Source organism: Schistocerca gregaria, chromosome 5, assembly GCF_023897955.1.
Source record: "Schistocerca gregaria isolate iqSchGreg1 chromosome 5, iqSchGreg1.2, whole genome shotgun sequence".
Classification (NCBI taxonomy): domain Eukaryota; kingdom Metazoa; phylum Arthropoda; class Insecta; order Orthoptera; family Acrididae; genus Schistocerca; species Schistocerca gregaria.
This window is the reverse complement of record NC_064924.1, coordinates 511,937,986-511,950,057: the sequence shown is the minus strand read 5'-3', so window position 1 is coordinate 511,950,057 and position 12,072 is coordinate 511,937,986. Positions and strand designations below refer to the sequence as shown.

General features: G+C 45.0%; 1 protein-coding gene across 5 annotated transcripts in view; it reads left to right on the top strand.

Annotated features, from left to right (window-relative positions):
- LOC126272055 (uncharacterized) overlaps positions 1-12,072 on the top strand; it is a 209,273-nt gene that overhangs the window by 99,522 nt on the left and 97,679 nt on the right. Inside the window, exon 1 of one of the 5 annotated variants that reach the window (XM_049974578.1) lies at positions 5,808-6,086. The exons of the other annotated variants lie outside the window; for them this stretch is intronic. The gene's annotated coding sequence lies outside the window, so the exon portion shown is untranslated. Of the gene's footprint in view, positions 1-5,807; positions 6,087-12,072 lie in introns of those variants that run through there. 5 annotated transcript variants of the gene reach the window in all.

Here is a 12,072-nt window from a genome sequence, read left to right as displayed (position 1 = left end):
GGTCCTATCAGAGGAGCAAAGGTGCGGTAGAACTCAAGAGGAAACACATCCAATCCAGCGGATTTGTTTAACGCACCGCACTTTAGGGTAGCGTCCGGATCGTCTGTGGTGATTTCAGCCATAAGGCCGTCCACCTCAGTGGGATGCTTGTCTGCTGGCATTTCGCGAAGGATGTTTGCCAGTCCTGCTCTGTCCGGCTGGACCTCACCATAGAAACTGCTATAGTGTTGAGTGAAAGCACGTGCAATATCCTTCTGTAACGCGGCTTTCAATCCATGTGCCATTTTGACATCCTGTATAAATGTACGTAGCTGCTGCCTTCTTTCTCTCATTGTATAGTGTGATGACGACCGTTCGTTGCGTAATCCGTCGAGCATCCTCGCGCATACTTTAATAACTCCTTCCATCTTCACTGTCGTAAGACGCACCATTCATGCTTTGATACGTTGGACAGCCTGCTGACGGTCGGGAGATGGTGTTTGTGTCGGCAACTCACGTACGGCTGTATAATAAAACTCGGAAGTCGCCCGTTGCGAATGTTACTTACCTTGGCATATCGTGTGAACGTTCTGTGTAAATCCGGTCTGACGCAGCAGAGCCACCATTTAAGCGTTGAATCGTCCGAACGTTGACGCCGTAAACACTTCTCATTCCGCAGGTGGGTCACGTTGAACTTCCACGGGCTCTACTGCGCCATGTCTTTTGTCGTGGCAGAGCGATGGTGGAGATGCCTTTGTGAGCCTGGTGGTCTGTAAAGACCGTAGGCCACACCTCGGCGTCAATCGTCGCCTAGCGTAGCCCACGTTACACACACACCTTGTCTAGTTGACTGGCTGAGTGGCTTGTAAAGTACTTATACCCACGGCTGTCACCGTGCGTCATTTCCCAGTGCAGTGCAAGATCCCGGACCAGTACTAGTAATGCCGGGCAGGAGACGGAATATGGTCGTTGGTCCTCGGGCCGCAGAACGCAGTTGAAGTCGCCGCCGACAGCACAATTCAACTGACCTCCTCGAAGTAGCGGTGACACTTCCTGTGCGTAAAAGGTTGTCCGTTCGTAGTTCTTCGTCGAGTCAGATGGTGCGTAAACATTCAAGAAACGGACGTCTCCTATAGTCAGGGCAACACCATGGGTCGATGGTAAGTATTTGACGGCGTACTAACAGTATGGCTGTGCCACCGCTACCGTCGTAACCTGCCAAACCATAAAACACAACTGGGGCATCGTTTCGTACGTCCTGCGTTCAAACTACGTCGACGTCCGATGCCCGCAGCGTATCTCATAGCTTTTGGGTCTGTCTGGGTTGCCAATACCATTGATGTTAACTGTACCAGTCCGGTAGGCGTGTGACATCGCTTGTCTACTTCTTGGAAGCCACGCACCGACGAATCGGCTGTCTACGGAGCACTCTTCCTGGACTGGGACCACATGACACAGCGTCATTGGCCGTCACAGACAAGGTATCCTCCTGGCTCATTTTCGGTGGGAACCAATAATTGTGGCCGAGTGGTTCTAGGCGCTACAGTCTGGAACCGCGCAACCGCTACGGTCGCAGGTTCGAATCCTGCCTCGGGCATGGATGTGTGTGTTGTCCTTAGGTTAGTTAGGTTTAAGTAGTTCTAAGTTCTAGGGGACTGATGACCTCAGATGTTAAGTCCCGTAGTGCTCAGAGCCATTTGAACCATTTTTTGAACCAATAATTGAACGTCGACCTCCTACATCATATCAGTATGGCCCATTTCTTGTGCCCAATCTCTTAATGCATCGGTGAGGACTTTCGCTGTTGACGGTCATTCATCTGAAAGTGGGACGTCATACTATTGCATAATTTTACCCATCGCGTCTCTTTGATGTGGCGGCTTCTCCACCGTGTGTAGCACAGATGCTGTTAGTGTGACGTTGTCCTGGCTAGTCGGTGGAAACGAATCATGATCATTCCCACTCTCTTGGTCTATGGGAGTTAACTTCTGAGGTCATCAGTCCTCTAGAACTTTGAACTACTTAAACGTAACTAACCTAAGGACATCACACACATCCATGCCCGAGGCAGGATTCGAACCTGCGACCGTAGCGGTCGCACGGTTCCAGACTCTAGCGCCGAGAACCGCTCGGCCACCCCGGCCGGCACCGTTTTAGTGTTGGAGTCTCCACGTCTGCTGAGGAATGCTGTTCAGTGCGATCGTCTTGCGAGTCCGCTTCCATCTCTGAAGATGGGTTCGACTGAAGCGTGGTAGGACCGTGGCTCCGCAGCTGTTATGGCGCAGCCGGCTGGGTGGCCGTGCGGTTCTAGGCGCTACAGTCTGGAACTGCGTGACCGCTACGGTCCCAGGTTGGAATCCTGCCTCAAGCATGGATGTTTGTGATGACCTTAGGATAGTTAGGTTTAATTAGTTGCCCGCATCTCGTGGTCGTGCGGTATCGTTCTCGCTTCCCACGCCCGGGTTTCCGGGTTCGATTCCCGGCAGGGTCAGGGATTTTCTCTGCCTCGTTATGGCTGGGTGTTGTGTGCTGTCCTTAGGTTAGTTAGGTTTAAGTAGTTCTAAGTTCTAGGGGCCTGATGACCATAGATGTTAAGTCCCATAGTGCTCAGAGCCATTTTAATTAGTTCTAAGTTCTAGGGGACTGATGACCTTAGAAGTTAAGTCCCATAGTGCTCAGAGCCATTTTTTTGTTGTGGCGCGTCTGTCTGATGGAGTGACAGGGTCATCTGCACCGTCAGTGACGTGCGATCGGGGGCGATACTCGCAGACTCTACGGGCTGTCAGGCGCGTCATCCATGTTGCTCGTACGTAGTAGGCAGCGATGTCATCTGCTGAGGCGAGTCCTGTGTGTTCCGAGGTAGCTGTACGAGACGTCGTTGAAGACAGTCAATTCGGACATAGCCTTCCTGCTCACAGCCAGAGCAAGTTTTCCCTTGACCATCGTATATAACGATGGCTCGACAGCCACCTATTGTCACATAAGGTGGTATGTGCTTCCAGAGTTCAGTTCTTATTTGGCGCACTCCGTTGAGTATGGGATACTTCTCGAAGCTGGTCTATTTTTCCACAGGATGATTAGAGAAGTGCCATAGGGACGAAGTGTTGCACATAACCATGTCCGCAGGAACTTCCAACGGAAGTTCGAATACACGAACCGTTCTCACTCCGAAACCGGCGTGATCACCAGAAACCACACCCACGTTTTCGTCCAAGGAGTCTGTCACACGCTGTCCCGTCTATGAGTTTTACGTATACGACGGTGTCCATTATTGATAGGTGAATTCCTGTCCGCTCCTGGGGATCTAGTTTCACCATATCGCACATGAAACGTTAAGATTTCGTTTGCTTTTGGTCTATTGTGCGTCTCGCCTTCAGGTGAGAAAGAGCCATCAGATGTAAACAAAACGCGCGCTAAACGGAGCGTGGCCGGTGCGCAAGGCATGTCCGAGCAGCTGCACCGCCGAAGGGTAAATTACGTTATTCTTACTGCTCGCTTTTGTACAGTCACTGCTTACGTTCTAAGCTGCGACTTAGCCCAGAAAATTATTCCGTAAGACAGTTAGTGGGAATATGCTAAATATGGCAAGAGGTTGGCTCATTTGTACCCAAGATTAGCAATTATACTGAGCAAAAGTAGCTGAAGTTAACAGTTTAAAGCACAATAAAGCGCTTCTTCCCGGACAAGCGTTCATCCATGTAGTGTGTGTTTTCAGACTTTAGGGGGAGTCCACTTTTGAGAACCGCTTTGTAATTCTTTGAAAAATATCATTTATTGTCTCTCCTGGTGCTTTATCTTTAGTGGGATATATTATAAAACTAGCGTCGTCTGTAAAAAGTACCAGCTCTGCTTGCTGAATGTTAAGTGGAAAGTCAACCACGTATATAAGGAACAGGAGTGAAGCCAGAGGTAAATCTTGTGGGAATCCCTTTGTGATTAATCCCCAGTAATTAAATTTTTTTACCGTTCCGACTTCGTTTGAATTATTCAGCACAACTTTTTACATTCAATTTGTTAAACGTGATTCAGACCAGCTGTGCGTAAAGCGATCAGTTCCATAAACATGTGTTTTCCGAAGAGAGCAACATAATCGACACAATCAGTTACGTGTAGGACTTTTAATTTGTTTTCGCACAGATCATCAAAAGTTTTTTCATTAGATTGTTGATGGCCGGAATACAATACCTTCAAATAACCATGAAAACAAATTCCTAACAGAAGTTTATTGATTTATTTATTTGGTTTTTCACTGGAATTATTTGGTTACTAACAGTATTACAGTTATATTTAAACATTAAATGTAGGCTGTGCAGTGTTTCGGGGGACGTTAGCTGCTAGATGGATGCTTTGCATAGATAAGTTTAAGAATGGTTCAGATGGTTCTGAGCACTATGGGACGTAACATCTGAGGTCATCAGTCCCCTAGAATTAGAACTACTTAAACCTAATTAACCTAAGAACATCACACACATCCATGCCCAAGGCAGGGTTCGAACCTGCGACCGTAGCAGTCGCACAGTTCCAGACTGAAGCGACTAGAACCGCTCGGCCACACCGGCCGGCAGTATTTATTTATTGATCTTTCAGTTCCTAAGATTAAAATAAAACTTGTAAGTAGGCTGTTTAGGTTTGTATGTCGGTAACGCCACGTAGCGCTCTATATGAAAATCACTGACGTGCTGTGTGAAGTCTGTGGATGGTTTGCATTGTTGGAATAATTGCTATTGTAGTGTTGGGCAGCTGGATGTCAACAGCGCGTAGCGTTGGGCAGTTGGAGGTGGGCCGCCAGCAGTAATGGTGGATGTGGGGAGAGAGATGGCGGAGTTTTGAGAGCGGATGATCTGACGTGTGTCATCAGAAAGAGTAAATTTGTAAGACTGGATGGCAGAACTGATGTATATGTTATGACTTTTGAACACTGTTAAGGTAAATACATTGTTTATTCTCTATCAAAATCTTTCATTTGCTAACTACGCCTATCAGTAGCTAGTGCCTTCAGTAGTTAGAATCATTTATTTAGCTGGCAGTATTGGCGCTCGCTGTTATTGCAGTAGTTCGAGTAACAAAGATTTTTGTGAGGTAAGTGATTCATGAAAGGTGTAGGTTATTGTTAGTCAGGGCCATTCTTTTGTAGGGGTTTTTGAGAGTCAGATTGCGTTGCGCTAAAAATATTGTGTGTCAGTTTAGTTCAAATGGCTTTGAGCACTATGGGACTTAACTGCTATGGTCATCAGTCCCCTAGAACTTAGAACCACTTAAACCTAAGGACATCACACACATCCATGCCCGAGGCAGGATTCGAACCTGCGACCACAGCGGTCGCGGGGTACCAGACTGCAGCGCCTACAACCGCTCGTCCACAACGGCCACTGCGGCCGGCGTCAGTTTAGTGTTGAGCAGAATAAGTAAAGAGCGAAATTTCTGAGTACGTTCAGTTCTGCTCTGCTGTTTGAAAATCAAGTGACGTAGAGGCTTTCCTGCACAGTCATTTATAATTTTTCCAAAGGGGATGAAACATCCAGCTGCCCAACACTACAATAGCAAATATTCAACAATGCAAACCATCCACAGACTTCGCACAGCACAGTCAGTGATTTTCATATAGAGCGCTACTTGGCTTTACCAGCATAAAAAAATAAACAGCCTACTTACAAACTGACTTTTTCTCGGTTCGCGAGCCACATAATCCGTTAAGGATTGCGTTATCAAAAGCCAACTTTCCTGGGATTAGACTTCTTGGAGTAGCAGTTTTCCTTGTTTCGTTATCTGCTTTCTCTTCAAGGCCAAGGCTTTATCGTCGAACCTCAAGTGGCCGCCGTGTCTATAGATCGATATTTTCCTCCAGTCGATATTTCTCTGGAGCACAGAGGCAACAGACATCCGTGTGGCATCGCATCTTTTATGGCGTTAATAGATGCTTGGAGTAATAATGTGGGTACTTACGCCTGTTGATAAGCAAGTGCGAAGAGGACTGGAGAAAACATCAGCACTGTAGAGGAAGTGATCAAAACTAACGGCTTCTATTAAAAGTCGGTTGCGTGCATCTAGATGTCAGGTTCGGCGGAAGTAACTGGCAGCAGATTCCTTTCTTTTCGGTCGCTGGAAACGTAAGTAAAGTCAATTCTTGGAGAATGCTGTAAATTTACGGCGTGGCGCTATAGATTTATTTGTTACGAGCTGACGTCGACGTATTTGTGCTGCGTTTATAAGGTATCGTTTATTAGCAGCAACACTGATATAATATTTGTACAGTTTTAAGCGTTGGAATGTTATGTGTATTGAACGTGTGGCTTGATTACGATATTAAGCTCCCAGTGGATATTAAAAATGAACATTCTGTGTAATATGGCATCTAAAAACACTAATAAGGATTTTTAACTCGTGCCCTGATGTACGCAAAATAAGTGACATTTAATCGTCGTGTTGTTAATATCGTCTGTCGCGTGTTTAGAATGTCACTGGTCAAAGCACATGGCTAGTATCTTCCATCCGACGCATGGTCTCGCATGCAGTGTCTGGAACATTTTCGTCTATATGTGATAAAATTTGATTGTTTGGTATGGTATTTTTCCTTATATATCATTTCTTAGTTTTGTATAAATTTGGAGTTACTTAAAATTTTGTCGTGCAGACGGGTCTAGTGAAAGTGTACCATCAATGTGTTGTTTTACGTGAGTCATCACGTGTTACGTAGATGGCTCTGAAGATGATTTTTGTTTATAGTGTGTCTTTCTGCTAGAGCGTGGTGGCTTGCATCATGTTTTTGCTTGATCTGCGTAAGTCTAGTTGGGATGGCTATTGCAGGGAAAGATATTTTGGACTGTTGTATACTAGTATATGGTTTTATTTGTTTTATGAGGTTGCGGTGACAGGTTTAAATGGAGCATAGCCTGTCGTCTAGATTAGGTTCGGAAGGTATACTTTGGCAAAGCCTACTAATGTCGTGATAGTCGTTTTATGTATACTGTGGATTCCTTATTTACATTTGTGTCCATAATCAAGAACTGTATCGTCCCACTATTGTATGTGAAATTATCAAGATGTTAATATGTTGTTGTTGTTGTTGTCTTCAGTCCTGAGACTGGTTTGATGCAGCTCTCCATGCTACTCTATCCTGTGCAAGCTGCTTCATCTCCCAGTACCTACTGCAACCTACATCCTTCTGAATCTGCTTAGTGTACTCATCTCTCGGTCTCCCTCTACGATTTTTACCCTCCACGCTGCCCTCCAATGCTAAATTTGTGATCCCTTGATGCCTCAAAACATGTCCTACCAACCGATCCCTTCTTCTAGTCAAGTTGTGCCACAAACTTCTCTTCTCCCCAATCCTATTCAATACCTCCTCATTAGTTACGTGATCTATCCACCTTATCTTCAGTATTCTTCTGTAGCACCACATTTCGAAAGCTTCTATTCTCTTCTTGTCCAAACTAGTTATCGTCCATGTTTCACTTCCATACATGGCTACACTCCAAACAAATACTTTCAGAAACGACTTCCTGATACATAAATCTATATTCGATGTTAACAAATTTCTCTTCTTCAGAAACGCTTTCCTTGCCATTGCCAGTCTACATTTTATATCCTCTCTACTTCGACCATCATCATCAGTTATTTTACTTCCTAAATAGCAAAACTCCTTTACTACTTTAAGTGTCTCATTTCCTAATCTAATTCCCTCAGCATCACCCGATTTAATTTGACTACATGATTTTAATATATCTGAAGGAATTAATAACGTCCCCGGCCAGAAAACCTCTATTATCGTGGAGGTTCCCTTAGTTTGTAGAATTTTATTTTGCTACTGCATTAACGTTGTTGTCAATAGTTGGTGATTCAAGGCTCGTATCTCAATGCTACTGACATACTCGGCCAATAGGTTCAGTATTGTTGGCCAACCTCTCCAGACCTACCAGTATGCCACTAGTCTAACTACGCGTTGATGACTAGGGAATATTCTTTATTTCGAACCGTTTCCATGGTAACTAGGTAATATTTTCTGTTATTGGATATAGGTTCCGCCTTTTATGCAAAAAAATTTTTTCTTGTTACTCAAACATGTTTCTGCACACCTGTGCCATCGTCAGTGTGTTTTGTTAATTGAACAAATTGATTTTACATAATATAGTTTTGCAGGACTTTCTGCATGGTGTCCTACACTGGTAGCTGATAATGGCGTTGAGATTCCGAAACATATTTGGGTAACAAAAAAAAAGCAGTGTTTTCGTAAAAGGCGGAACTATATCCAATAACTGTAACTGCAACCACGGAAAAAAAATACAAGAGCTGCAAACCCAAAACATGAATATTTTCGGTTATCACTGTTAGTTCTAATTATTATTTTAGTGCTGTTACAATACCTCTATTACAGCAATTCCCAGTTCACCGTTGCCTGCTGACAATCTCTACTTCCCTGTCTTATGTCGATCGCCTTTGATGGGTTGTGTGGTAGGAGTAGACTGACATAGATCCGGACATATTTCCCTCTACAGCACATTAGCTGGTATTGTGTCAGTTTCGCGGAGCCACTGATTCAATCAGCTGTCCAATCAGTCCAGAAGAGACCAGGTGTTTATGGCGCCGATATTCAAAATTTTGGGTACTCTGGCTTTGTTCATACCTTTCAACTTTCCTCTGATACTGCTAAAGTTAGGTGGAGATGACTGATACCAAAAGACACGCATTAAACCGTTATCTGATGCAGTTTGCTGAGCGCTGATCTCTTTATTTTTTACCACATCATTAGGTTCTGGTTAGGTCGGGTCGTAGGAGATGAGCTTAAATTCATAGCTAAGATGCACGTGTAAGTACAGGACGCACCGTGAAGAAATTAACCGAATGGAACGGAAATGGGTAGATGGGGTGTACATGTACAGACTAGCAAACGGGTGCAAGTTTAGAAAAAAATCGATGAATTATTCAAGAGAAAGAGCTTCACAAATTGAGCAAGGCAGCAACGCGGTGGTCCACCTCTGTCCCTTATGCAAGCAGTTATTCGGCTTGAGGTAGATTGATAAGTGTTGTACGTCCTTCTTAGGGATATCGTGCCAAATGCTGCCCAATTGACCTGTTAGATCGTCAAAATCCCGGTCTGGTCGGAGGGCCGTGCCCATAATGCTCGAAACATTCTTAATTGTTGAGAGATCTGACGATGTTACTGGCCAGTGTAGGGTTTGGTAAGCATGAAGACAAACAGTAGAAATTATCGCCGTATACGGAGGGGGGGGGGGGGGGGGGCATTATCTTGCCGAAATGTAAACTATCGATGGTTTACTATAAAGCGCAACGAAAGGGGTGTGGAATATCGTCGACATACCATAATGCCGCCAATGACAACCAAAGGGGTGATGCTATGAAAAGAAATGACTTTCCCAGATCAACACTCCCGGTTGTCAGCTCGTATGCTGGGCGACGGTCCGATAGGGATCCCAACGCTGTACGGGCCATCTGCAGAGACACACATTCGGCTTGGAGTATCATTGACTGCATTAGAATAGTCTTCAGTGTGAGTCCCGCTTCTTACCTCAGCCCAGATGGCCAGAGAAGACGTGTGTGCAGGATTCCTCCGGTTTTCTTCATACTTCCCAAACCTGCCATAGTGATATGATTGTCTTAATTTGTTACGCAATCGCTCCCAGCCGTTCCAGAGGATTCTCTCTAAAAAGCAGAATGGTATTATCTTAATTCACTATACTGTATATGCAATTGAACGATCTTCAGTCCGAAAACTGGTTTGGTGCGGCTCACCACATTAGTCTCTCCGGAGTAAGCCTCTTCATCTCTGCATAATTACTGCAGCGTATATCTATCTGACTCTGCTATTTCCCCACAACACCGCCCCCAGGCACTTTCCTCCATATTTTAATTGACGATTCATTGTTGCCGCAGGGTCTGTCCCATCAAATGATGCGTTATGTTGAAGAGGTTATCCCATAGATTTTTCCTCCCGATTTTATTGAGTGCTTGTTAGCGATCCCTTCAACGCTCTCCGATTCCTCGGTGTATGTGTGTGTGTATGAGTGAGAGAGAGAGAGAGAGAGAGAGAGAGAGAGAGAGAGAGAGGTTCTCTTGAGTGATGGTTGATTCACTCGATCTGAAAGCTGTAAGGAGATAATACTGCACGTAGGCTATAGTGGCATGGTCTGAGAAAGCGGCGGTACACCGTTAACGGCTGTTGTGTATGAAAGCGTGTGGTATGTTCGTCCTGAGAGCAGTAATTAGAGCTGTACGTTCTGCGTAGGTTGCACTATGCGAAATACTGGTTGTCTCCAGACTTCGTAGCACCTCCGAATACTAACACAAAAAATTTCACCTTATAAACTCCTGCCCGTATTACTGCAGTGCGCATGTGTTGCTCGTAGTCTGCCTGCCAGCGCAGTGGAACAGGTAAAATAAAAAAAAAAGTTTTCTTGACGGTGAGGTGAGACAGAGCCGGATCAGTCTGTTTCTTTTTCTTCAGGAGTGTCAGGGTGCTACCGTCATTTACACCGACGACTCTAAAACTATGGATAGGAGCGGATTTTCTTTTTGCTCTCCTGTCTATAAGGAAGAACATTTGCTGCCTAGAAAGTTATTTATTATGGTGGAGCTGTTAGGCATAAACACAGCCCTACGTTTATTAAACAGACTTTTAATTTGGAGTCCCTCTCAGAGCAGTCTCTAGGCTGTTGATCATTGTTACCCTTGTAAGCGTAGTCTTCTGCGGCAATTGTCATAGTCAATAGCATTCTTCTGGGTCTGTGACCGTGTTGTCAATGTGAAAAACCTCCAACGTTTCGGCCGTTATTCCATGTAACTGGTCTTTCTCAGTATGACTTTCTTTGTTTAAAAAAAAACTACTATTGGAAGTAAGCTTTTCATGACGTTTTCTCCGACCTTAGTCGTACTGCCTGCTCAGTTCTCTATCTCCGGGCACTGAACTGGCATTTGGCAGGATGACGGTTCAAACCCGCTTCCGGCCATTCTGATTTAGGTTTTCCGTGATTTCCGTAAATCGCTTCATGGAAATGCCGGGATGGTCCCTTTGAAAGAGCCGGCCAGGGTGGCCGAGCGGTTCTAGGCGCTTCAGTCTGGAACCGCGCAACCGCTACGGTCGCAGTTTCGGATCTGCCTGGGGCACGGATGTGTGTGATGTCCTTCGGTTAGTTAGTTTAAGTAGTTCTAAGTTCTAGGGTACTGATGATCTAAGAAGTTAAGTCAAATAGTGCTCAGAGCCATTTGAACATTTGAAAGAGCAAGGACGACTTCCTTCCCCATCTTTTCCTAATCCGAACTTGTGCTCCGTCTCTAAGGACCTCGTTGTCTACGGGACATTAAAAAACCAATCTGCGTCTCCTCTTCTTTCTCTGGGTCCCAAGTCAAACGGTATGCCAGGAAATAAACCGGCCGACCATTTGACTAGAAAAACAATTAGTTGCCCCGCATTCACATTAGCTTTGACTGTTGCAGGTGCGGAATTGCGAATGCGAAATAGAACTTCTCTTAACTCGGATATGGAACAAAATTTGGTGGGCTACTGCCTCTCTGTCTGGGAGACTTTGATGGTGTTCTTCTTCCCGTTCCTTCCAGAAGTAATCCATCATCGTATATCGCCTTCACATCAGACATACCACTGTAACCTGTAGTTTTATTTTGCGAAAAGAGTCATCTCCACATTGTGGTTGCACAGAGACACAGTAGCTCATATCCTAGTAGAAATATTCCCTACTTGCAGGTTTCCATGTTGGCATAACCTTCTGCAATTTTTGGCGGCGACTCACGGCCAGATGAAATGTTTCTCCGTTTTTTTTTCCGCGAAAGTGGGTTTATTCTCAGATATTATGTTTTAAATTTCATTCGAAGCATGGTCGGGTTGTGGCGTTTCCCACCGTATGCTGGTTCTGGGGTCACTCGACTCTTACATCCTTTGCAAGCTGCTAATCACTTTTTTTCACTCTACTTTTGTTGCTTTTAGGTATCCTGCTGTACCTACTTCCCTGATTGATAATCGGTGCTGTTCTCCTCCTTTTTTTAAACCGAGAGATCTGACGCAGTTATTGGTCACTGAACTCTCGTTCGGGAGGACGACCATTCATTTCCCCGCCCGACCATCCA